Here is a 23,679-nt window from a genome sequence, read left to right on the forward strand (position 1 = left end):
CACGACAACTCACAACTGTCTGTAACTCCAGTTCTAGGGGATCCAGGGGATCCGGTGCCTTCTTCTGACCTCTTTGGCCTCCAGGCACAAACATGCATGCAAGCGAATAAAACGTAATCGGGATGGGGGGTGTTGCTAAAGAGCTGACCCAAAGTCTCTCTTGCAACCTAGAGCGGAAGATATTTCAATCGGCAATGAGGACTAAGAATCAAGAATTCAGGCACAAGGGGAATTCTTTGCAGAGTCTCTTTTTCTCTCTACAAAGCACAGGAAGTGTGCTGTCTGTTAGATACTGAACCAGGCTCCTCAAATGGGCCTCTTTGCAGGTCGATGTTTACATGCTACACTTTATGGCTAACATCAGCATTTGCTGCTGTTTTTCTCAGGCTGTCTCTGAGCAAAGTTGATCCACAGACTCTCTAGGATTTGAGCCAATGCACCCTGACCACAGAGCACAGTCCCCAGTCAGTCCTCTTTGTTAGCATCTTCAGAAGCCCCGTGGCCCACTGGGAAGTTTTCCAGTGGTGAGGACTGGGGGAGGTCAGCTCTGGGAAACAGTCATGTTGGATGGAGTATGCGACTTCTGAGCCGCTTCCACGGCTTTTTTTTTTTTTTTTTTTGATGTGAAAGGGCTGAATGGGGGTTTAGCCCCAGAGCAGCAGAAAGAGAAGCATTTGAGTAGAGTAGACACGCCGATCCTGAGACTGAACAGGCCTCCAGGAAAGAGGACCTACTGGGAGGGGGGGGGGGTGGGACAGACTCTTGCATGAAGAACCAGCAACTCTGTAGTACCAAGGGCAAGCAGGGCTCCATACAGGCAGAAAAACAATTTTATTTGTCGTCTTCTCCCAACACCACTTCTTTCTAGCTCTAAGTGCATGGTACTCTGGTGCCATTCCCACCACCCTTTCAGCCTCTTTTAATGATTCCCAAAGTTTCATTTCAAGAATTTAAGCCCATCGGATTGGGGATTTAGCTCAGTGGTAGAGCGCTTGCCTAGCAAGCGCAAGGCCCTAGGTTCGGTCCCCAGCTCTGAAAAAAAGAAAAAAGAAAAAGAAAAAGAAAAAGAAAGAATTTAAGCCCATAAGAAAAAAAATGCCAACCAACCAGAGCTCCCAGGGACTAAACCACTACCCAAAGACTATACATGGACAGACCCATGACTGTAACTACATATGTAGCAGAAGATGGCCTTGTTGGGCACCAATGGAAGGAGAAGCCCTTGGTCCTGCCAAGGTTGGACCAGTGTAGGGGAATGTCGGGGGTGTGGGGGGCGGGAGGGGTGGATGGGGAGAGGAACACCCTTATAGAAGAAGGGGAGGGGGATGGGATAGGGAACTTATGTCTGGGAAACTGGGAAAGGGAATAACATTTAAAATGTAAATAAAAAATATCCAATAAAAAGATATGGATATGGATGATAAAAAAAAATAAAGAGGGGCTGGGGATTTAGCTCAGTGGTAGAGCGCTTACCTAGGAAGCGCAAGGCCCTGGGTTCGGTCCCCAGCTCCGAAAAAAAAAGAACCAAAAAAAAAAAAAAGAATTTAAGCATCATGTTGAGGATAACAGCCAAAGCTCTGGCTTCTCCTCTCCTTTGAATCAGACCTGTCACCATCTGGGAGTCTCAAAGCAGAGTTGAAGCAGGATACTGCTGACTTTCTGGCCTCTTTTTGTACTCACTGAGGTTCCATTTTCTCTGGAGGCAGGTCTAGGGGAAGAGAGGAGAATGGCTCAGTCATAGATGGCAGGACATTGCTGCTTAGACTCTACCAGTGCTCAGAGCAGCATCCCCCCCATGTACCAGTGATGCTGGTTGCCACCCTATCCCCCTCCCATGTACCAGTGATGCTGGTTGCCTGGACATTGTTCTGAACTGCAATTCTATCCCTGTCTCCTCCAGTTACCAGCTAACAGTTGCAAACATGCATCTCCCACATTTCCTCAGTTTACCCTTCAGCTCCTGTACATCCTTAGCCCACCATCTCAGTCCTTGGGGGAAGCTCTCCCCAGGGCATCTCCCCTTTCTGCACTCTCGTCTACTTTTTCTGTTACCTGGAGCGGGCACCTCAGCCTGTCACCCCAGGGCTCCTTCAGTCTTTCACACTCCAGAGACATCTCTTATGTTTTCACAAGGGACTAGCAACATGTCTAACACTAGCCCCAGAGCAGGCCTCAGATCCCTACAAATCATGAGCAGGGATCCTCTGTGCACACTGAGAAGTGAGGAGGCAGCTACAGCATGGTTCTGTTGCAGGCAAGTGGAGAGGGGAGGGTCACCTTGCCATTTACCACCCCAGACAACAGAAGAAAGCACAGCACCACCAAAGGGGGTCTTTGAGGACCCTCAGAGCACAGTGGTGGGTAGTTCAGAGACACTATCTGACTTCTTACTAGTTGAGAAATCTAGAAAAGTTGAGACACAAGAAGTCGATTAGGCTGAAACCCAGTGACTCAGGAAGGCACAGTATATACTACAGCAAATCAAGGCCGTTCCTGTAGACCTTTAGATTGCACAGAGGGACACTCCCTCCAGAAGGTGCTAGGTTCAGGGAACTCTCTCATTCCTGGGGACCATTAGAGCCTGGAATCTGAATAACTTACTGTTCCTGGGGAAGACAGACAAAAGGTCAAGCTTTCAGGGGTATTCCAGGAGGCTTGATGTCACTCCGTTGAGAAAAGTAGGTGTTAGATACCCTGAACTCAGGACAGAGGACTTTTGCCCCCAAGTCAGTACAAAATGTTACCGAGTCTTGACAACCACAGATACCTGCATCTCATTTGTTGGGTCCAAAGGTGTATTGTTGTAGCTGTGTGCGTCTGTGTGGAGGTTAGTGGGTTACAGGTGTCTCTGTCTACTGTTCTTCACTTAAGTTACTGAGGCAACTGAGATCTTGCTGAAACTGGAGCTTGCCAATTCAGCTAGTCTAGTTAGCAAGCTTGTCTCTCGGATTCCCCTGTCTCTGTCGTCAAACATCGGGGCCTACAGATGCACTTCTGTAGCTACCTGGCCTTCATATGGGCGCTCAGCATTGCACCTCCAGACCCCATTCCTAGGAAGCCATCTCTGCAGCCCCGGGAAATGCATTGTTTTAAGGCGTTTTCCCTCCAGGTGTAATTCCAGGCCTATATATAATGCCTTTGACTCAGTGATACTAACACTTTCTTCCTGGCTTTGCCACTATCTTTCCTTCTGTGTTCCAGAACCCTTCGGGAATAGTGGCTTTCCACCTCTAAATAGTGTATGTTTCTTAAACCAAAGAGCTCTCTTCCTACACACAGTATACTTACAAAGTATGAAGATCAATATGGCTAAAACACCCTAGCTAATCTACAGGCTTTAATTCACTTTTCTATTAACTCAATAATCTTCATAGAAGCAGAAAGAACATCCTGGATCTGAATGGCATTCACCCGGTGTCTTTGCTTTCCTCTAATCTGGAACAATTCTTCAATTTTTCCATGTCTTTCTCAGCCTTCATATTTTTTAATTGTAAAAAAAAAATGGTTTTCCAGACAATACATTCTGATTACAGTTTCCCCTCCCCCAATCACTTCCAGATCCTCCCCACAAAAAACACACACATACGCACGCACGCACCACAAGAACACAAAAATGAAAATAAAAGTATACAAACAAAAGACCACTAAGACCAAAAATTGTCCAAGAAGCATGGTGCCTACACTGATGTAGTCAATATGCCCAGTGAGACTCCAGTGAGAAAAACTAACTTTTCCTTTGAAGGTAGGTATCAATTACAGACAGTTTCTTGGTTCGGAGTGGGAAGCCGTGCCCACTTCCCCCTCTCAGTGTTGAGACCTCGTCTGGCTTAAACCTATGCACAGCCTATGTCTGCCTCCATAGTTCACAAATGCATCAGTCCTGCTGTGTCCGGAGGACACTGCTTCCTTGGAGCCATCCATCACCTCTAGCTCTTACAATTGTTCTGCCTCCTCTTCAGAGTAGATGTTGAGCCCTGAGGGGAGGGATTGGTTGACATCCCATTTAGGGTCCAAAGTCTCTTACCTTCTGCATAGCGTCCAGTTAGCGGTTTCTATCGTCAGCTCTTCTCTACTGCAAGAAGAAGCCTCTCTGGTGATGGCTGAGTGGGACGCTTATCTATAGTTACAGCAGAATATCATAGACGCCATTTTATTGCCGTGTTCCTTTAATAGAGCAATGGTGTTTGGTTTCCCCTTAGGCATTTCCTCTACCCAGTCTCAGGTTTTTGCCACCCAAGCAGTGGCAGGAAAGGGTCCCATCTCATGAAGTTGGCCTTAAATCCAACCAGGGAGTGATTGGTTACTCCCACCACATTTGAGCCACTATCGTACCAGCATATCTTGGAGCCAGGTACACTGTGGTAGGTCACAGGGTTTGGTGGCTAGGTTGATGGCTACCCTTCTATGTACTATGCAGAGTACCTTCCAGTACCATAAATGCAAGCCAGCAGGAGGGAAACATTTAGTTAGGCAAGGCTTGATATTCTTAATGGATTCATGTCCATTGTTTTGTGGAATATCCCTGAATTTCTGTCCCATTTTTTTTTCTGGCTTGGGAGAGGCTATGTCAAGGTTAAAGTCTTGCTGACAGATGGGAAGCACTGATGCTTCTAGTCACAGAAAGGCAGGGCTGGAGAAGGCTGCACGGAAGCCGATGTTGGTACGGTGTCTCGGGAAGACCTCAGCCAGTAGAAGTGAAGCCCTGAGGCTTCCACACTTCCACAGTGTCTGCACCCTGTTCATGAAAACTGGTTCTTGTTCTTGGCTGGAACATTTGCAGTTTGACTCTTAGATTCTCCAAGGGATTCTTAGTCACCTAACACATTTAAAGAAGTCACTTCTTACTTGAACTAAGCAGAAGTTTCCATTGCTTCAAGCAAAGCGAGATACATCTCTATGCTATCTGTGTTGATGTACTAAGCTGACTGCAAGCCCCTAAATGAGTCCAGTGTCTCTCTTTATACAGGGCACTCCGTGTCTACACCACTCCCTCTATACAACTCTCCCTCCCTCATGGGCACAGTTAGGAGACCTGGGCTGTAACTAACAGAAAAGTGTCCAGAAACATCTTAAACAATTATACTCTTTTTTTTTCCATAGAGAAGAAATGTTTACTGTTATTCTGAAAATTAGAAAAAGAACTATGGTACGTTTCAACACATCTGGGTAAGAGCTTTTTTGAAAAGTCACTTGTTCATTAATTTCCTCAGCAGCATCATTCACTGTGGTCAAAAGTGGAAGCAACCAAGCCCTCACTAAAAGATGAATGGAAAAACAAACTATAGTGTAGACACACAAGGGACTGTTACTCAATTGTTTTAAAAAAGGGAAGTTTTGACACATGCTACCATACAGCTGAACTTCAAAGACAACGTGTCAAGTGAAATAAGCCAGTCGCAAAGCATATTCTACCTATATGTGGTACCTAAGGGGTCCAAGTTCAACAGAGAGTAGCGGAATGGGATTTCTAGGCACTGGGGGAGGGGAGGAACGGGGAGTTGGTGTCTGATGGGTGAAGTTTGGGTTTCGTACATGGAACGAGCGCTGGAGATGGATGGTGGGAAAAGCTATTCAACAATGAACTACGTGCTTAATAATGCTAAGGTGACGATCTTAAAAACAATTCTATTTAATTTTATTTTATACGTGTGAATGTTTTGCCTGTGCATACGTAAGTGCATACGGTGCCCACCAAAGCCAGAGGAGGGCATAGAGTTGGAATTACAGTGGCTGTGAGCTACCATATGGTTTCTGAAAACCAAACCCGGGTCCCACAAGAGCAGAATAAACCATCTCTCTAGTCCCAAGGTGACACATTTTATGTGATATGCATTTATCATAGTGGAAAAAATGAAAAAAAAGTCACTGATGTTAAAGGTGGCCCTGGGGAGTTAGTGCCTCTGTAATATTCTTGGCTTTTGTTTCATAATCATGAGGTGGTTGTTGTAGCTGGGAACAGCAACCTCTGGTGGTGGGGTACGCTGACCAGGATTTTTCCTTAAGACTCACTTACAATCATTCTGAATGTGTAAACTACCTTAATCTAATTATTGTTAATATCCCGAGACCTGAAGACAGGCCCTTCATCACGAGATAACGTGCCTTGCTTGTTAGCAGGTAGTTGGAGCAAATCAATGTTTTATGATGAGAGAGGGGATCAATAGTCACGAAGCCAGAGAGTTCTGTCCTCCCATCATGGCTTCCAGTGATAGTGCCTGTGTTCAACTAAAAATATCTTGACACACTTACTGCCCAAGGCTCCTCCTGAATCTGCCCCATAGACTTGCCTCTTCTTCCTTTGGTCTAGTGTGATGCCCCGTGGATACAGACATTGCCTGTAACGCTCATAGCAAAGGAGTCCTCTCTGTTCAGCTGTGTGTGCAGCTCTTGAAAGCTGGACCATACTGTGCCCTTGACTCGTACGTACATGGAAAATGAAGCAGACACAGGAGGCATCAACCGAATGATTTAAGAATGAACAAAGGCATAAGATGGGATGCTCAGAGAAGTGGCTAACCAGTGTGCCACAACTCTGCACCTTAAGCTGGGAAGAGAAACCAGAGCTCACCACAGAGCCAGAGGGCTTAAGCAAGAGCTTTGGTAAAAGTTTAGGGCCAGAGGCATGCAGGATGTCAGAAGTCAGGTGAGGAAGAAGAAAGGGAAAGAGGCAAGGCATGTGGTTTGAAGTCTTCACCATGGGCTGGGCTGTGTGTCACAAGCAGCTCATATATGGCAGAGAGGGCAGAGGACAGAAGCTCGCTGGTCATACTCTGTTCTTAGTAGTGGCTTAGAGGTAAACGTCTTCCTTTTTTTTTTTTTTCTTTTTTCTTTTTGCGGGTTGTTGCAGAATGTAGGAAAAGTGAATACAATGTTGTAAGCTGTTTTTGGACTTAAGAAATCTCCAGGTATCCTATCACTCTGTGGCTACAAATTGAGTTCAAAGGTTTCCATCTTGAGGCTGCTTGCCACCTGCCTGCCCAAACACTTCAGTCTTTCCCTAGTTGTTGATTTCCAGGAGGACCCATTGGGTTGCCCATTGGCATCTTGGGGGTTGGCTGTATGGTGTGAGGAGGATGGAGTGGTTATGGTTTTTATTCTGTCCTATAATGGGACTCTCACTGCTTTGGGATGCCTGCTAAGAGAAGGTCAAGACCCAAGCCAAGGGCATTATGTTTCAGAACCCATGGGGCAAAGCTGGCAAGAATGGTCACTCTTCTATTTCTAGATCCAAAGTAGCACTGTTTGGGCTGAAAGACTTGAAAAAAATCAGTTCCCAGCTTTGGGGTTTCCCCTCTTTCACTATCAGGACTACACTAGTCTAAGATGCCAGGCTACATGTGTGATGTTTTGTGTCATGCTTAAAGCAACGGACATCCCCAAACGTCTCCCTTACGTGTTCCAGGATCCTTGGTAGCTTGTGCTGGTTCTATGACTGGGTGAGACTTGAGAGGGAGTCCCCTTTGATCTTCCAAAAGACTCTGTGTTCCCCATCAGGAAGGATACTGAAGACTGTCGCCATGTTCTCCCATAGCCCCACCATCTCCTTTTGTTAAACGAGGACAGATGCCTGGAAATTCAGCAGCACCCATTTTGTGATCACAACAAAAAGCTTAAAAGAGCTCTGGTTCTGAAACCTTGAGTTTCTATGCCAGTTGTGAACTGTATTCCTCTAGTCCTTTCTTTTGTAATGAGAGAGAGAGAGAGAGAGAGAGAGAGAGAGAGAGAGAGAGAGAGAGAGGTCTAAGCCACCATATGCCAGTTATTGAAGCCCAAAGCAGCTCCTCTTGCTCGGATCTTTTGCACAGTATGTGCTGATGCTGCACCTCTACCTCATAAGGGCTAAGTTGTTCATTCACAAATCACCTGATGGACAGTGGTCTGGAGTCGTTGAGGGGTAGCCTTGCCTGCTGTCTGTTGTTACTGAAGGGACGAGGTAGGTCTCCCTAAAGGGCAGGAGAGATTTTGGCAGCCTCAGTGCTAGGACCGAGACTTCTGGCAAGTGCTCTGCCTCTGGATACTTGACTTGACATGTGCTTCTGGAGAAATGTAGGGGTTTGGAGCACGCCAGGCCAACATCTTGGACCACATCGATGAGGTGTTGATATTAACTTCCAAAACATAGGAGCACATTTCAGAGAAAAGACAAGGGTATATAGCTAGAAGAGAAATAGAAGTTTGGCTAAATTTGTAGCCTCTTGGAATAAGTAGACCAGCGATCACCCAGAACTTAAGCATTCTAGTTTGTCTTTAAAGCTATATAGCATAGATTCCTAAGACTGAAGCCTGGGGATATCTTCACAGAGACAGAAAGGGCTGATAGGAACCCAGCCAGGGAGATTATAATAAAAATTACAATTAACTATGCAATTGTTCCCTACCACCTTATCCCAGTAGTCCTTCTTGGTGAGTATTTTACCTGCAAAAAGCAAGACAAAGCTCTTCGTCCCCGTGAGAAGGAGCTGGGAAAGATTCAGATTCTGGGACTTCACTTTGGAGAGCAAAGGGTGCAGAGAAGCCATAATTGTCTATCGTGATCATGTCTTACTCATGATAGCTGTTCCATCCAGTGTGTTTGTTTTATACTGTGGACAGCCAGGGAGATGTCTTAGTAGTGTTTGGATCCCCAGAACCCTTGAAAATGCTGGGCAGCCGTGGCAGCCTGCCTATAATTTCAGCTCTGGGAAGGTGGAAGGCTGAGGTAGAATATCCCTGGAGCAAGCTGAATAGCTAGACCCGTGGAAATGGAGTAATGTGAGAGCAGATGAGGGAGACTCCTGAGTTAAACCTTGGGTGTATGTATGTGTATACACACATATACACTCACACTCACACACACTCACACACACTCACACACACTCACACACACACTCACTCATACACACACACACACTCACACACAAGCATATAGACATGCAAAGAGATATTCTATAACTTTCTTTATTCAAATCTCTTTTTGCCCTTAGAGGGTCTTAGATTTTTCTCTTCTTTTGTTTTTCAAAACAGAGTTTCTCTGTGTAGTCCTGGCTGTCATGGAACTTGCTTTGTAGACCAGGCTGGCCTCAAACTCCTGCCTCTGCCTCCTGAGTGCTGGGATTAAAGGCCTGTGCCACCATGCCCAGCTGAGCCTTGAAATTTTTAAACAGGAATTCTTTCACTTTAGTGTTTTTGTTTGTTTGTTTGTTTTTTGTTTTTTTTGTTTTTTTTTTAACAAAATCAGTTTCTATTCAGATTACCAGATAAGAACTGATATGAGGGGTTGGGGATTTAGCTCAGTGGTAGAGGGCTTGCCTAGCAAGCGCAAGACCCTGGGTTCAGTCCCCAGCTCCGAAAAAAAGAAAAGAAAAAAAAAAGAACTGATATGAAGGACTAGTGAGATGGCACAGAAGGTAAAGTCAGCTGCCACCAAGACTGACATGAGTTTGCTCCAGGACCCACTTGGGTAGAAGGAAAGAAACCGCTTCCCAAAGTACTTGACCTCCACAAGTACCACGTACCTGGGACTGTGTGATCTCCCCCCTCTCCAGCCCCATCCCCTGTGCTTTCTCTCATGCATTCACACACCAATAAATAAATAATATAAATAATAAATTTTAAATAATAAAATATAATAAACGGTTTTTAAGAGAATATCATAAATGCGGAGGAATGCTTAAAAGGAGAAAAGCTGTCTTTTACTTTTTACTTTACTTTTGTCATTAGAACGGGATGACGTAAGGAAACAAGCATTTCTTGGTCATGTTTCTACTTGGGACGCCTCGCTGTGAAGGACTGTCCAGCATACTGGAAAGTGCTTAGCGGTGTCCTTGGCCTCTGTCCGCATGCCACTCCAATATCTCAGTCATGACAACTAAAAATGTCTGCAGGGGCTGGAGAGGTGCCCAGTTGTCATACACACTGTAATCTCTGCAGTCCAGAAGCACGGGTAGGAGGTTCAAACTAAATCATGAGTTCGAAGCCAGCCTAGGATACATCTGACCCTATCTTAAATGTCCTCTGGAAGACAAAAAGAAAACCACCCCCAGTTGGGAACCTTTGCTCTATATTAGCCATTTCCTACACAGCATGAGGGTCACTGTGGTCATCCACCTGCCTAGGCTGAGAACTCTGTTCAGGGATGACTGGGTGAGGGTCAAACAATAGTCTTGACAGGAACTCCCTTAGATCTCCAGGAATAGCAAAGATACCAGAATGGAATCCACAGCAGCTCCTATTCAAAGCCATCTTGTATCTCCTCTAATGTACAACAGTATCCGGGCTTCTGGCTGTCTGTCCCCAGAATACCATGCTCTGTCCTCTCTATGTGTCTGTCTTCTTTTCCCCTTTGATACCTTTGGACACATTCAAGTCCTGGGCTCTCTGGAGGATCTTTCAAGACAAACTGGTTATTCGGTTTCTCTTCAGAATCCACCCATTGTCTTATCCATTTCTTGCCTCCTTCTTAGTCCCTTAATTTGGTGCCCTGAAGCCCAGAGATCTGGTCCGGGCCCTCGAAGCTCTTCAGCACAGTTGCGTGTGGGTGGATGGGAGGAACTGAGTAGCCCAAGTAGCACCAGATTTAGCAGTGGGGAGGAGGCTGGCAATGATTCTCTGTGAGGAGGGCTGCAGACTCTCGTCACCCCACTCACAGATGTGCCGGGATGGCAGACTAGCTTTGTTTCTCTAAAACTGCTTTCTCCTTTCCACACAATAGAGGCGGGTATTCAAATGAAATTATTTAAATAAACACAACAAATAAATAGTCCATCTCGTCTGGTCAAAAACATAAAAATACTTAGTCTTTGGTTATCTGCTTTCTCTTTTTAAAAATCTTTTAGAGATGGTGTTTGGATCTGGGACAGAGTCGTGGCTAGCAGATTCTTTGGAGAGAGAGAAGATGGGCTCCCTGGGTCCACTCCCGCTGAATTTCGCTAGGTGCCTGCCTGGTCTGGATGCTGCCCTTGTTTCACCTGTAAGGGAGAAACTGAATCTGCTCCTAGGCTATTTGTGTGCCCTTGCTGCTGTGCAGTGATTCTAGTGCCTGTGGTCTGGTCCTTCCTGGCTTGGAAGGACCTGCGTGTGTTCCCTGATGACTCAGTGCTGCTCTGGCTAGGACTCTGACCCCACATCCTCCATCTGGCTCGGCCCCAGAGTGTCTGCCCCCACCTTACTAGTGACTCACCTTTCTCTCGTGATGCTTGGCACACGGAGGCCTGTTGGCTCTCAGCTCAGTCAGCCTAGCTACTTTTCTACTGTAGTCCTGGGTGCAGCCCAGGACAGTGTATTCAACCCTTCTCCCTAAATAACCTTGCAGCCACTCCTGGGGGCTAGACAACATGGCAGGTGAACCCCTCCTTCCCAGGGTCCCAAAGATGGGATCTCCAGGTGCCCTCCACCTTCCCCCACCAACCCTATGTATGCAGGGTCAGGAGAAGGGAGACAATACTTAAATCAGATGGTGACCTCCCTCATCTTTCTGTCCTTTCCTATGGAGTTTATGGGGCCCAGCAGGATGGGCTTTTTTTCTCTTCCTGCCTGTTCCAGCACTCCTGACCTAAAACTCCATGATTAACTGGCTCTGGTGCCAACAAGCAAGGCAAAGCAATCTGTGACTCTGCGCAGATGTTCTCTCCTACACAGCTTGGCCTAATTGGTTAAAAAAAAAAATCTGAAAATTCTATTTAGTGGCATTTCTTCTGTAAAATTCTAAGCCTAGCCAAGACAACTGGAAACCTCTTGAAGGGTGATAGAGGGTCAGTATATGGTAAATGAGAAAGGGGGCCACATATTTGATTTTTTTTTTTTTTGGTTCTTTTTTTTCGGAGCTGGGGACTGAACCCAGGGCCTTGCGCTTCCTAGGCAAGCGCTCTACCACTGAGCTAAATCCCCAACCCATATTTGATATTTTAAAAGCTGTTTGCCACCATGTGTATGTTTATAATTTACTTACCACATGCCATGCTCTAACGTAGATGGTCCACTGAGGCCTGCCTTCAGGCTCAGACCACAGCCCTGTGAATAGACCGTATCTGCCCAGGCAGTGGCCGGAAGAAGTACAGGACCCCCAGACAGGAAATTAGAGCACTCAGAGCACTGCTGGCAGACAGGAGAAGGGGCGCTTTGCTGTCCCCAGGTCTGGACTATAAGGATGAGGAGTCTCTCTCGTGTGAGCAAATTTCATCACAAGTCCTGATAGGCCAGGTTCTTTGAAGAGAGACTTCTTTAGGTCCAGTTTCAGAAGATTAGTCAACCAAAATCTCCATATGGAAGGAATAAAATAGAGATACCAATCTTTTATTTTGCAGGTATGTTTGTTTAAAAAGAATCACTATTTGTGGTTTTATTTCATCGGCGGTTCTGTTGTTTTAAAAAAAAAGAGCTTTGGGGCTGGAGAGATGGCTCAGGGGTTTTAAGAATACTGGCTGCTCTTCTGAGGACCCAGGCTTGACTCCTAACTCTCCCATGGCAGCTCACAACTGTCTGTGACTCCAGTTCCAGGGAATCCAACATCCCCCACAAACATACCTGCAGGAAAAACACCAATGCACATAAAATAAAAAAATAAAGAAGTCTTTTAGAAAAAATAAAAAGGTGGAAATGGTTTGGCAGTTACAGCTCTTACAAGCAAGAATTTGAATAGTCAGCACCCATGGAAATGTCATGTAAATACCAGGAGGGTGAGGGCACCCACCTGTAACTCCAGCCTGGAAAGGTGAAGACAGGATCCTTGGAGCAAGGCACGACTAGCTCTGGGTTTGACTGAGAGACCCTGCCTCAAAGAATAAGGTGGAAGAATGATGAGAAAGATTCCTGAGATCAACCTTGCACACACACTCACACACACACACACACACACGCAACATGCACATAGGCACAGGCACATATACATGCATTCACACATATTTGAATATGTATGTATAGCGGCATACTACACACGATCACATGTATTTGAATATGTAGGTACACATACATACTACATACACATACACTTGAAAAGAAGAAAAAGAATAATTTTTAAAGGGACTTTTAACATCTAAAAAATAAAAAGGTGATTTTGACAGGACATTGCTAACAGATGGACAAGTGCAGAATCCACTTCAGAAAGCCAGAATGCACGGAGCAAAGGACAGGAGAGGGATGGCTGATGTTTCTCCAGCGGTGGCAGGTGTCGGTCTCTGACCACAGGGCTTGTGAGAGACAGGACTGGAAGGCAGTTGGAACAGGCTCTGGAGATCTGAGTAACAGGATAAGAAAGTAGCAGGTCAGCTTTGAGACGGTTCAAGTTGAAAGGACCCAGCAAGTAGAAGAAAATCAAGTTCAGGAAATTTGTTCAGGTTAACATGTAGCTTCTGGTTGACTTCCTGCATTTTGAGGCAGAAAGGCTAGAGGGGAAGCAAAGCCAGTTAGGAGAGAAATTTGGAAACCAAGCTAGCCTCAGATGAAGTGTAATGCAGTGTCTATAAGAATGGAGAGAGGTGATTTTTTTCAGAGGGTCACAGGCATATCCTAATAAACAAACAAACAGACTTCTGAACATTCTACACAAATTCTCTCTCACCTGCATAGAACTTAGGCTGGATTTGCACAGCTCTTTGTCCTTGATTTACCCCATCTTGATATTTGTAGTGTGTTTTGCCTTGTGCTTTTCATTTGATTCACTCAACCCCATTTGTGATGACTTCATTAACAGGATCCTTCAGTAGCTTGTGTTTTTCCCACTAAAACACGTCACATATAGACGCAGTTATCAACTTCCTCACTGTTGTCACTCCAGTGCCACACCCGGGTCTCTGATGAGTTATGAGTGGTTGAATAAGTGGATGTGGTGTGTGGGGACAGGGAGTGATAAACACAGCTCATGCTTTATAAGTGCCTTCTTGTCAGGGGACTGTGGGTTTTGTGGTTTGATTGTTTGTTTGTTTTTTAAGTAAATAGAACAAGCTTAAAAACTGGTGTTCTATTCTGGACCAGAAGCGCTGGCTTCCCCCAGCCTCCAGCTCTCCTTCCCAGAGAAAAAGCAGAGTGTAGCTTAGTGCCCCCTGTTGGATCAAACAGAAAATCCAGCTTTTTAATACAACCATATTTTCCCGTTATGAAGAAATATGTAATCTCACTTGAAAATTTTATCCAGACTCTTCTTTGGCCCTTACATTTTTTTTACCATCTAAAGATAAGCGTTCTCTGCTTAATTTACTGTTTTGTTTTTGTTTTTTTTTTTTTTCGGAGCTGGGGACCGAACCCAGGACCTTGCGCTTGCTAGGCAAGTGCTCTACCACTGAGTCAAATCCCCAACCCCTTAATTTACTGTTTTAACTACTATCTTTGCTTTACCTCACAGTTCCCTTGTTAGATACATCCTATTAAATTGTGAAATATCTCTTACACAAAAGTAGTCAGGGAGTGAAGTATTGCTAAGATTACTTTATATGCCATGTATTAATTACTCGATATTTGTGGTAGAAACACACACTACAGCAAAGGCATGTCCACACCACCCTTGATCCAAGACTGCTGAGCAGTGACTTCAGAGGCACACAATTGCTACTCTAAACTTTGCCGTACTTGAAAAACTATGACAACAATAGTTGGTAGAACCATGACTAGTGATTATTCTTTATAGTTAATTCATTTCTAAACATTATCTCAGCCATCTGGTCTACCTTAGGAGAAACGCTCATTGACTCAAATGATGTTATCACTGTCTCATGCTGTGACTTATCATGGGACCTAAAAATAGAGCTGCTGGCTTGTTTGTCTTTATTTTGGACTGACTATTAAACATTTTAAAAGTCTATGGCTTGCTATGTGTTTTGTTTTTCTCTTCTTTTTCTGGTTACTGGTTCCATATTGGCAGTGAGATCTCCCTGTGGTCATGTTTTTGGTTATCTCTCTTAGTGGTACTGGGAGAAATTTCTGTATAGTTCTAGAGATTGAACCTTGAACCTATGCACACACTAGGCAAATGCTCTACCACTGAGTTATATCCCCAGCCCTTAGAAAACTCTCTCTCTCTCTCTCTCTCTCTCTCTCTCTCTCTCTCTCTCTCTCTCTCTCTCTCACACACACACACACACACACACACACACACACACACACACACATCTTATTGTGGTATTTTAAAAACAAAGATAGCCAGTGTTTATGTATCCATAATCAAACTTTCCCTTTGTGATAATTTATTTCCTGGCTGTTCAGGAAATAGATCTGTAGACCAGGTTACTCTTGAACTCAGAACACCCCCTGCTACCTCCCAAGAACTAGGATTAAAGGTGTGTGCCACCACATCTGGCTCATTCTTTTTTCTTGTCTTTTCTTTTTTTTAAGATTTATTTACTTATTATATATAAGTACACTGTAGCTGTCTTCAGTCACACCAGAAGAGGTCATCAGATCTCATTACAGATGGTTATGAACTATCATGTGGTTGCTGGGATTTGAACTCAAGACCTTTGGAAGAACAATCTGTGCTTTTAACCACTGAGCCAGCTCTCCAGCTCCACCTGGCTTGGTCTTTGTGGTAATTTCTATCTTTTCCTTTCCCGTCTAGCTATTTGGTACTTATGTGTTTGGTTTTATTTTGCTTTTTATGATTTATTTATTTATTTCCTAGCAATTTAATTCATTTGAAATTTACTTCTGTATATTACTGAAACCAGTGCCAAGGATTCTTCTCCAAGTACAACCTCCCCTTTTGCTTAGTAGACTGCTTTTTCATGGTCTTGTAGATAGTGTCAGCTGTCAATGTGACTCAGCCTGGAGTTATCTGAGAGAGCCCCAATTGGGGGATTGACTGAATCAGATTGGCCTGTAGGTAAGCCTGTGGCATATCTTCTTGACTGCTAATGACTAGGAGGGCTCAGTCCACAGTGGGCGGTGCCATCCCTAGGCTGGGAAGACTGGGCTGTGTAAGAAAGCCAGCTAAGCACAACCAGAGAGCCAGCCAGTTAACAGCTTTGCTTTGGGGTACTTGCCTGTTCTCTTTCTTGAGTTCCTGTCCCGACTTCCTTCATCGCTGGACTGTGATTTTGTGTAAACCCTTTCCTCCTATTTCGGTCACGGTCACAGTGCCAGAAATCAAACTAGAACACATGGTTTGTGCTCTTTCCTTTATTAGAAACAAAGCTGATACACGAATAAGAAATTACTCACGTTATTCCCTGAAGCCCTCTATTAATTATTGCACCAATATCACGCAGTTCTAACCCTGATAATTAGTCCATGCATTTGTTGTTGTCATTGCTGTTTTGGATTTTTCTGAGACAGGGTCTCCCTACAGAACCCTGGCTGTTCTGAAACTCACATGTAGACTAGGCTGGCCTCAAACTAACAGAGATCTGCCTGCCTCTGCCTCCAGAGTGCTGGAATCAAAGGCTTGCACCACCATACCCTGCTTACTTCATATCTTTTAATATACACATCTTCCTCACTATGGTTTCCTTTAGAATCCATTCTTCCAGGCAAACCATTAGAATCACTTTGCATTTTCCTAAAGCACAATTATCAGGATTTTGATTCGCTGCCTTTACACCCATTCAGCAAGGTTTGTGTTTGTGTTTGTTTTAAAGCACACACAGAAGAAGCTGCAGAATGTTGACACAAATGATGGCACTGGATTTATAAACACTTATGTACACTTTACATATGCAAAGCACGAGGAAGGCTCAATGTAAATCATTCCTGCATGCTTGAACACAAGAAAATGAAGACTGATTCACACAGGGGAAATCTCCTCAAAATACACAAGGAAGGGGAGCAGGCTCACTGAGTTCAGATAGAATTCAAAGCCTCGTTAATCTATGCCAGAAAATTAGATGCTATATAAGATAAATGTAAAGGCAGAAATTGGGGATGACAACACATGGTCTAAAAATAGCTGGTTGGGTAGTGGTGGTGCATGCCTTTAGTCCCAGCACCAGGGAGACAGAGGCAGGTGGATCTCTGTGAGTTAGAGACCAACCTTTTGGGAAAACCTTTTGAACAACGTGTAAAGGTTGTTTCTGTCTGTTCAATTGTTGGTTGCCAAACCAGCCAGAGCGCTGAGTACTGACCAGGTCTTGGTATTGTTATTCCTGTGGACCATCACCAGGTACTTTGTAAACCTTTATCCTTCCTTACTTGCTGACTGGCTTAATAAAGAAAGAGCTGATGGCCAGTAGCCAAATAGGAAATGGAAGGTAGGACTTCAATGTAGAGAGAGGGTCTCCGAGAGAAGAGATCAGAAAGGGGATTCAGCCAGTGGACGCAGAGGTGTATGGAGGATTCAGATCGAGCAGAGAGGTAGAACCTGGCAGGTGGCAGGATGTAGGCAAGAATCAGTTAGGTTAGAGTAGCCAGAGGGAGTCTGAGCTAAAAGCCTAAGTTTTTAAAATATATGAGATTCTCCATGTCTTTATTTAAACTGATGGTGGATCTGCGAAAGTCCCCTCATACTAGCGTGGTCTACAGGAGCTAGCTCCAGGACAGCCACAGAAACCAAACAAACAAAAAACAAAACAAAAGCCAACAAACAAATGGCTCCTTAGATAGGCCCATAGTCTGCAATGAATTGCAGCATCTTGACGGTTGTTAGAGAGATGCACATCCTAGTCCTTGTTCCAGGGCTGAGAAAGAGGGTCTAGGTTGGACCAACCGCCTTTACAGCTGTGAGAAAGTCAAGAAAAAAAATGTCTCCCAACACTCAGGAGTCAGAGGCAGTGAATCTGTGGGGACATATTCTTCATTGCCAATTATGTAGAAGAGCCCAGCCCACTGTAGTCTTCAAGTTCCGGGCTAGTCAGAACTACATGATGAAACTCTATCTCAAAACAAAAGAACAAACAAACAAACAAATAAAAAAGGAAGTTCGGGCATGGTAAAATAAACAGACCCTTATTATTAAAAATTAGGGTTCACATGAGTTCTATAATCATCACAATAATCTGTGATTGTTATTTATGTTGTTGGAGAAATTAAAAAAGTTTTAAAAACCCTTTTAATGATTTTTTTTGTGAGTTTCACATCGTGCACCCCAGTTCCACTCATCTCCCTGCCCCTTCATATCTACCCTTGTAACCTAACTCCCAAAAGAAAAAGAAAAATTAAAAACAAACAAAACCACTACCGATGGGAGGAAAAAAATCTCACCATGGAAGCTGCAGTGTGTCACACAGTGCACCCTTTTGTCCAAACAGCTTTACTTGCAAATGTTCATTGCAACGAATCATTGGTCTGGTTCTGCTACTCTTATCAATACTGGATCCTCACTGGGACTCCTCTCCGATAACTGGTTGTTGCCCTGGGTCATGGAGAGCCTGCGGTTTTCTATCTGCAGGACTAGCCCTTCACATGCTCCAGTAGATAGGGTGGGCCAACTCAGAGCCCTGGATCTGGGCCTGGGTGGAGCTGAGCTGGTCAGCCCACCAGCTCTCCTGCACCTATACCACCGGGGTCAGCTCTACTGTGCTGCCCAGGCAAGGTGTGGGGTCTGCTCTCCCAACTGCTGCAGTGGGTGAGGGGCAGGGCCAGTTCTTCCACCTTCATGCCTTCAAGGCCAGCTCACCTACCTGCCACAGGTGGCAGGGGCATCTCTCCAGTGCCACACCACTACACAGCAGATGAAGAGCAGGGTCTGCTCTTCAGTGGCCATGCCACCAGAGACAACTCTTCCAAGCTACCCAGATAAGAGGTGGGGCCAGCTCCCTCCATGCATGGCTAGGGGCGGGGCCAACTCTCCGACTGCAGGTGAGGGGTGGGGTCAGCTCAGCAAAGCTTTCTGGCGTCAGCATGGCCTTAGGCCCATGGCCGAGACCAGGGACATCCTCATGGCTTTTGGGTGGTAACATGGGCCTCGGACATCACGGAACCACACATGGCCCCTGACAACAGCATGGGCCAGATGTCTCCATGGCCTCAGATGGTAGCGCAGGCCACTCAGATTAGCATGTTCCAGTACTACAGCACAGCCCTCAGGCATCCGCACGGATTCAGGTTGCACCCCAGACTGCAGACAGCTGCCTGGCCTCTGGTGGTATCTTAGGCTATGGACATCAACACAGACCACAGTTTCAGCAGGACCATGGACCTAGACATGGCCCTAAGTGGCAGCCTGGGCCAGGATGTCATCCTGGTCTCAGGAGGTAACATAGGCCACTCAAATCAGTTTGTCCCCCACATTAGCATGACTCCCAGACATCACCACGGTCTTAGGCAGCAGCTCCGACTACTGATATCCAGATAGCCTTTGGTGGCAACACGGGCCACAGACATTCTGGTTTCTGTAGGGCCAGGGCCTCAGCTGATAGGTGCAGGCTCCTCATGGCTGTCCGCTCCCCTCTGCTGTTGCGTCTCTGGACCTCTCACAGCGCACGAATTGCTTGGCTCCACTTCCTCTCCCATTTCTCCGCTGCGTACGCCATCTTTCCCAGTTCGGCATTACATAGTCATTCGCTGTAGTGGTGCCTGTGGGAGCCGAGGCAGGGGCTTGAGTATCTTTCTTTCAGTTGCCCCACAAAATTAAGTAATTTTAACGAAAAGCTATGCCGTCAAGTTTGATTCCTTATGTTTCCTTTTTAAAGTATGTGTTTGTGTGTGCAGATTTGTACGTTACATGCATGCCATAGAGCACCTAGTAGAGGTTTGAGGTTGGCTTTCGGGAGTGGATTCTCTCTACCACATGGAAATCAGGTGGGTTACTTTGGTCTTTATAAGATGGGTAGAAATTCAAGTGAGGATGTCTAAGACATGGATCGCTGTCCATTCTTGTAGTTTTTTTTTTTTTTTTTTTTTTTTCGGAGCTGGGGACCGACCCCAGGGCCTTGCGCTTGCTAGGCAAACGCTCTACCACTGAGCTAAATCCCCAATCCCATTCTTGTAGTTTTACTGAATAATTTAAAATATATTCTTGTTGGTATGAGTGCGGTATCTGTGTAGAGATCTGACACTGAGTTACCTGCTTACCACTTGTGTACCGAGGCAGGCTCTTTCTTTTGAGATTAGAATTCCTGGATTCATCTAGCCTAGCTAGTCAGCTTGCTCTTGGGGTCCTGTCTCCCCGATGTTTCTAGGTAGGAAGCCATGGGATTCTGGGTATCTGACCTCTGTTCTTTAGGATCTCACAGCAACTACTTTCTCTGCTGAATCATCTCCCCAGCTCCACACTTCACTATTTATAGCATATAATGATATTTTTAAACCATTTATTTAGAATACAGACATCACCGACATTTTGTATTTTCTTCACCTCCAAAAGAAATCCCATAGTCAGCAGAAATCACATTCCATTTTCTCCATCTCTCTTTCTCTCTCCCTGCACAACTTCAGACCTAAGGGTTGACGATTGACTATAGCTATACATTTGGTTGTTGCTACTGCCCCATGTTTTGGCACCATGTGCACGTCACACATTTGGTTTGCCTTTCCACTGACTGATGAACACTCAGATTATTCACATTCCTGGGCCATTATGAATAATGCTGTCAATTTTCCCTTCCAAGTGTCGACACAGATACACTTCCAGACATAGACCTGGGAGTAGAATTTCGGGGCCATGTGATAACTTTATGCTTTATCTTCTGAGGAACTGCTAGGCTATCTCCAGGGCAGATCTATCCTTTTATATCCTATAAGCAATGCACAGAGGTTTAAACTTCTCTGTACTCTCTCTGGCTCTTGACACTGTTCTTCAAAAATAAAAAAATTCTAAGGTCATAAGGCAGTATCATAGTTTTGATCTGCATTTATATTCAAGGATATTAATCATCACATGCTGATTATCAATGTATAAACCTTTTTGAGAAGGTAAAACTTAATTTCGGTGTTGGAGGCACTCACATGAAAAATCTGGGGCTGGGGATTTAGCTCAGTGGGGCTGGGGATTTAGCTTAGTGGTAGAGCGCTTACCTAGGAAGCGCAAGGCCCTGGGTTCAGTCCCCAGCTCCGAAAAAAAGAACCAAAAAAAGAAAAATCTGAGCATACATTTGCCTCCTAGTGCTGGGATAGCAGAAACAGGAGGGTCTTACCCAGCTAGACTACCTCAATCAGTGAGGAGGATCTTACCCAGCAAGACTACCTCAATCAATGAGGAGGGTCTTACCCAGCAAGACTACCTCAATCAGTGAGGAGGGTCTTACCCAACAAGACTACCTCAATCAGTGAGGAGGATCTTACCCAGCTAGACTACCTCAATCAGTGAGGAGGATCTTACCCAGCAAGACTACCTCAATCAGTGAGGAGGGTCTTACCCAGAGAGACTACCTCAATCAGTTAGGAGGATCTTACCCAGCTAGATTACCTCAATCAGTGAGGAGGATCTTACCCAGCAAGACTACCTCAATCAGTGAGGAGGATCTTACCCAGCTAGATTACCTCAATCAGTGAGGAGGATCTTACCCAGCTAGATTACCTCAATCAGTGAGGAGGGTCTTACCCAGCTAGACTACCTCAATCAGTGAGGAGGATCTTACCCAGCTAGACTACCTCAATCAGTGAGGAGGGTCTTACCCAGCAAGACTACCTCAATCAGTTAGGAGGGTCTTACCCAGCAAGACTACCTCAATCAGTGAGGAGGGTCTTACCCAGCAAGACTACCTCAATCAGTGAGGAGGGTCTTACCCAGCAAGACTACCTTCATCAGTGAGCTCTGGGTTGAACGAGAGAGACTCTATTTCAAAAATATAACACAGAGGACAATAGAAGACACCTGATGTCCATCACATGTCCTGCACATATGGGTTTTTGTGTGTACATATGATCATATACACACACTGTACACACATAACGATACCTCATTTAAATAATGCTTCCATTTTAATTGCGTGGTCTTTTTTGTTATTGACTTGTAACGGATAGGTCTAGATGTCTTTCTCATAGTTAGCAACTGTGTCTTCATTTTCTGTCGTAGGATATTTGATCACGTTGTGAACCCCAAGATTGTGCTATTGACCAGAACAACCTGTTTCTAGTTGTGGTGTGACTCAGCCTTAGCCCACACCTTTAATCCCAGATCTTTCTGCTTGAATATTGTAAACATGATTAAATAAAGTCAACCACGGGTCAAGAGGCAGAACAAGCAGCCAGTTGACAGGAGGTCAACATATGATTATTAAGGAAAAACCGTAGAGAGGGAGTCAGGAGGACAGACAGAGAGACACACAGAAAGTAGAAGAACATTCAGTGTGAAGAGGTTTTTTTTGAGATGGCATAAGGGAGGAGATGCCTTCTGGGGTGTTGGCTGAGGAGGAAGGTCAGCTGGGTGTTTTCTCTGCCGCTGTGAGCTAGCAGGCTTTCACTCCAGCATCTGACTCCCGAGTCTTCACTGGTAAAAAATCAAACAATTAAGATTTCATTAAAAAAAAAAACAACAACAACAACTTTTTTTTTCTTTTTTCTTTTTTTCGGAGCTGGGGACCGAACCCAAGGCCTTGCGCTTGCTAGGCAAGTGCTCTACCACTGAGCTAAATCCCCAACCCCAACAGCAACTTTCCATATGGAAATAAACATGCCTCAGTCTGAAGTGTGGGGGGGGGCGGGGGCAGTTGATTCCGTGGGAGGAAGCAGAAAGAGAGACAGGCTGTGGACACAGAGCGATCCTTAGGGTTGGTTACTTGTAACAGGTACAATTCATCTGGCCCTGTCACTCCCTCCTACTCATACCCAGATACAGACCTCCCCCTCCCATTCAGAGTAAACTCAGTGTTACAGCCCAATCTTTGGTAGAAGAGCCTCTTAGGTGACATTTTTCATACTTCCTGGGAAATCACCCTTTGCCCGTCCCTTGGCCACTTTCATTGCCCATCCCCCTACCCCAACTCTGCTCTTCACAGTAATTTATTGAGCTCATGTGGGTGAGCTTTTGAGGTGGGGGCAGCAAGAGAGGCTGTGGAGGATCCTCAGTTCTGCTTCCAAGCTGTGGCATTTCATTGAGAAGGAACAAACGGCGACTGTTCTGCTAAGCTACACAACGAGCTGCTTTCTCCTGCCCCTGACCTTTACCCAGGAAGAGGCCAAGCACACTTGTCAAGTCTCTTCATTTGCTGCAAAGAATATGAGGTAAACAGAGCAAGAAGGCTCTCATTGTCATCACGTTTATAGAAGCTGCTGGAACTTTTCACACGGGGCTCTTGGTAGCTTAGTCGATGGCTGGGATACAATCTTTTTTTTTCTCCTGTGGAAATGGGTCACTTGAACAATTTATTTGGATGGATTTGGGTTGTCCTGGACGATGGCCAAGACCTTGGTAATGTGGTGATTCCACAGCAAACTTGTTGATTCGTCCACCATCTGTGCCTTTTCCTACAGCACTCGCCCACAGAGCCCTGGTTTCTTACAGTTATTTTCAAGGGTAGCCTTTGAAGGGCTCATCTACTTCTGCCTTTCCAGGACTGGTCTGTGGTGGACTACCGAGAGCTTTTGAAGAAGGCAGAACACACTGGCATGCTGTCTTTTCTTCTCATTGATCTCAGTGAGGTCCTGATGTTTTGAGTGTTTGGTCATTGTCTTGATTAGGGTTTTACTGCTGTGATGAGACACCATGACCAAGGCAACTTTTATAAAAGAGAACATTTGATTTGGGTGGTTTACAGTTTCAGAGGTTCAGTCCATTATCGTCATGGCAGGACGCTCGGTAGCATGCAGGCAGATGTGGTGCTGGAGAAGCTGGGAGTTCTACTTCTTAATCAGAAGGCAGTCAGGAAGAGTCTCTCTTCTGCAGGGAAGTAGGAGGAGCAT

The 23,679-nt window shown here is 45.2% G+C and overlaps 1 protein-coding gene across 6 annotated transcripts in view; it reads right to left on the reverse strand.

Annotated features, from left to right (window-relative positions):
- Positions 1-789: 789 nt before the first annotated feature.
- Positions 790-23,679, reverse strand: part of Zbtb38 (zinc finger and BTB domain containing 38) — a 107,035-nt gene continuing 84,145 nt past the window's right edge. For 3 of the 6 annotated variants that reach the window (XR_010053973.1, XR_010053978.1, XR_010053977.1), the window contains one exon: positions 16,069-19,413. The gene's annotated coding sequence lies outside the window, so the exon portion shown is untranslated. Of the gene's footprint in view, positions 13,211-16,068; positions 19,414-23,679 lie in introns of those variants that run through there. The other 3 variants (XR_010053976.1, XR_010053975.1, XR_010053974.1) reach the window with 3 other exon arrangements.

This window comes from Rattus norvegicus, chromosome 8 (genome assembly GCF_036323735.1).
Source record: "Rattus norvegicus strain BN/NHsdMcwi chromosome 8, GRCr8, whole genome shotgun sequence".
NCBI lineage: Eukaryota > Metazoa > Chordata > Mammalia > Rodentia > Muridae > Rattus > Rattus norvegicus.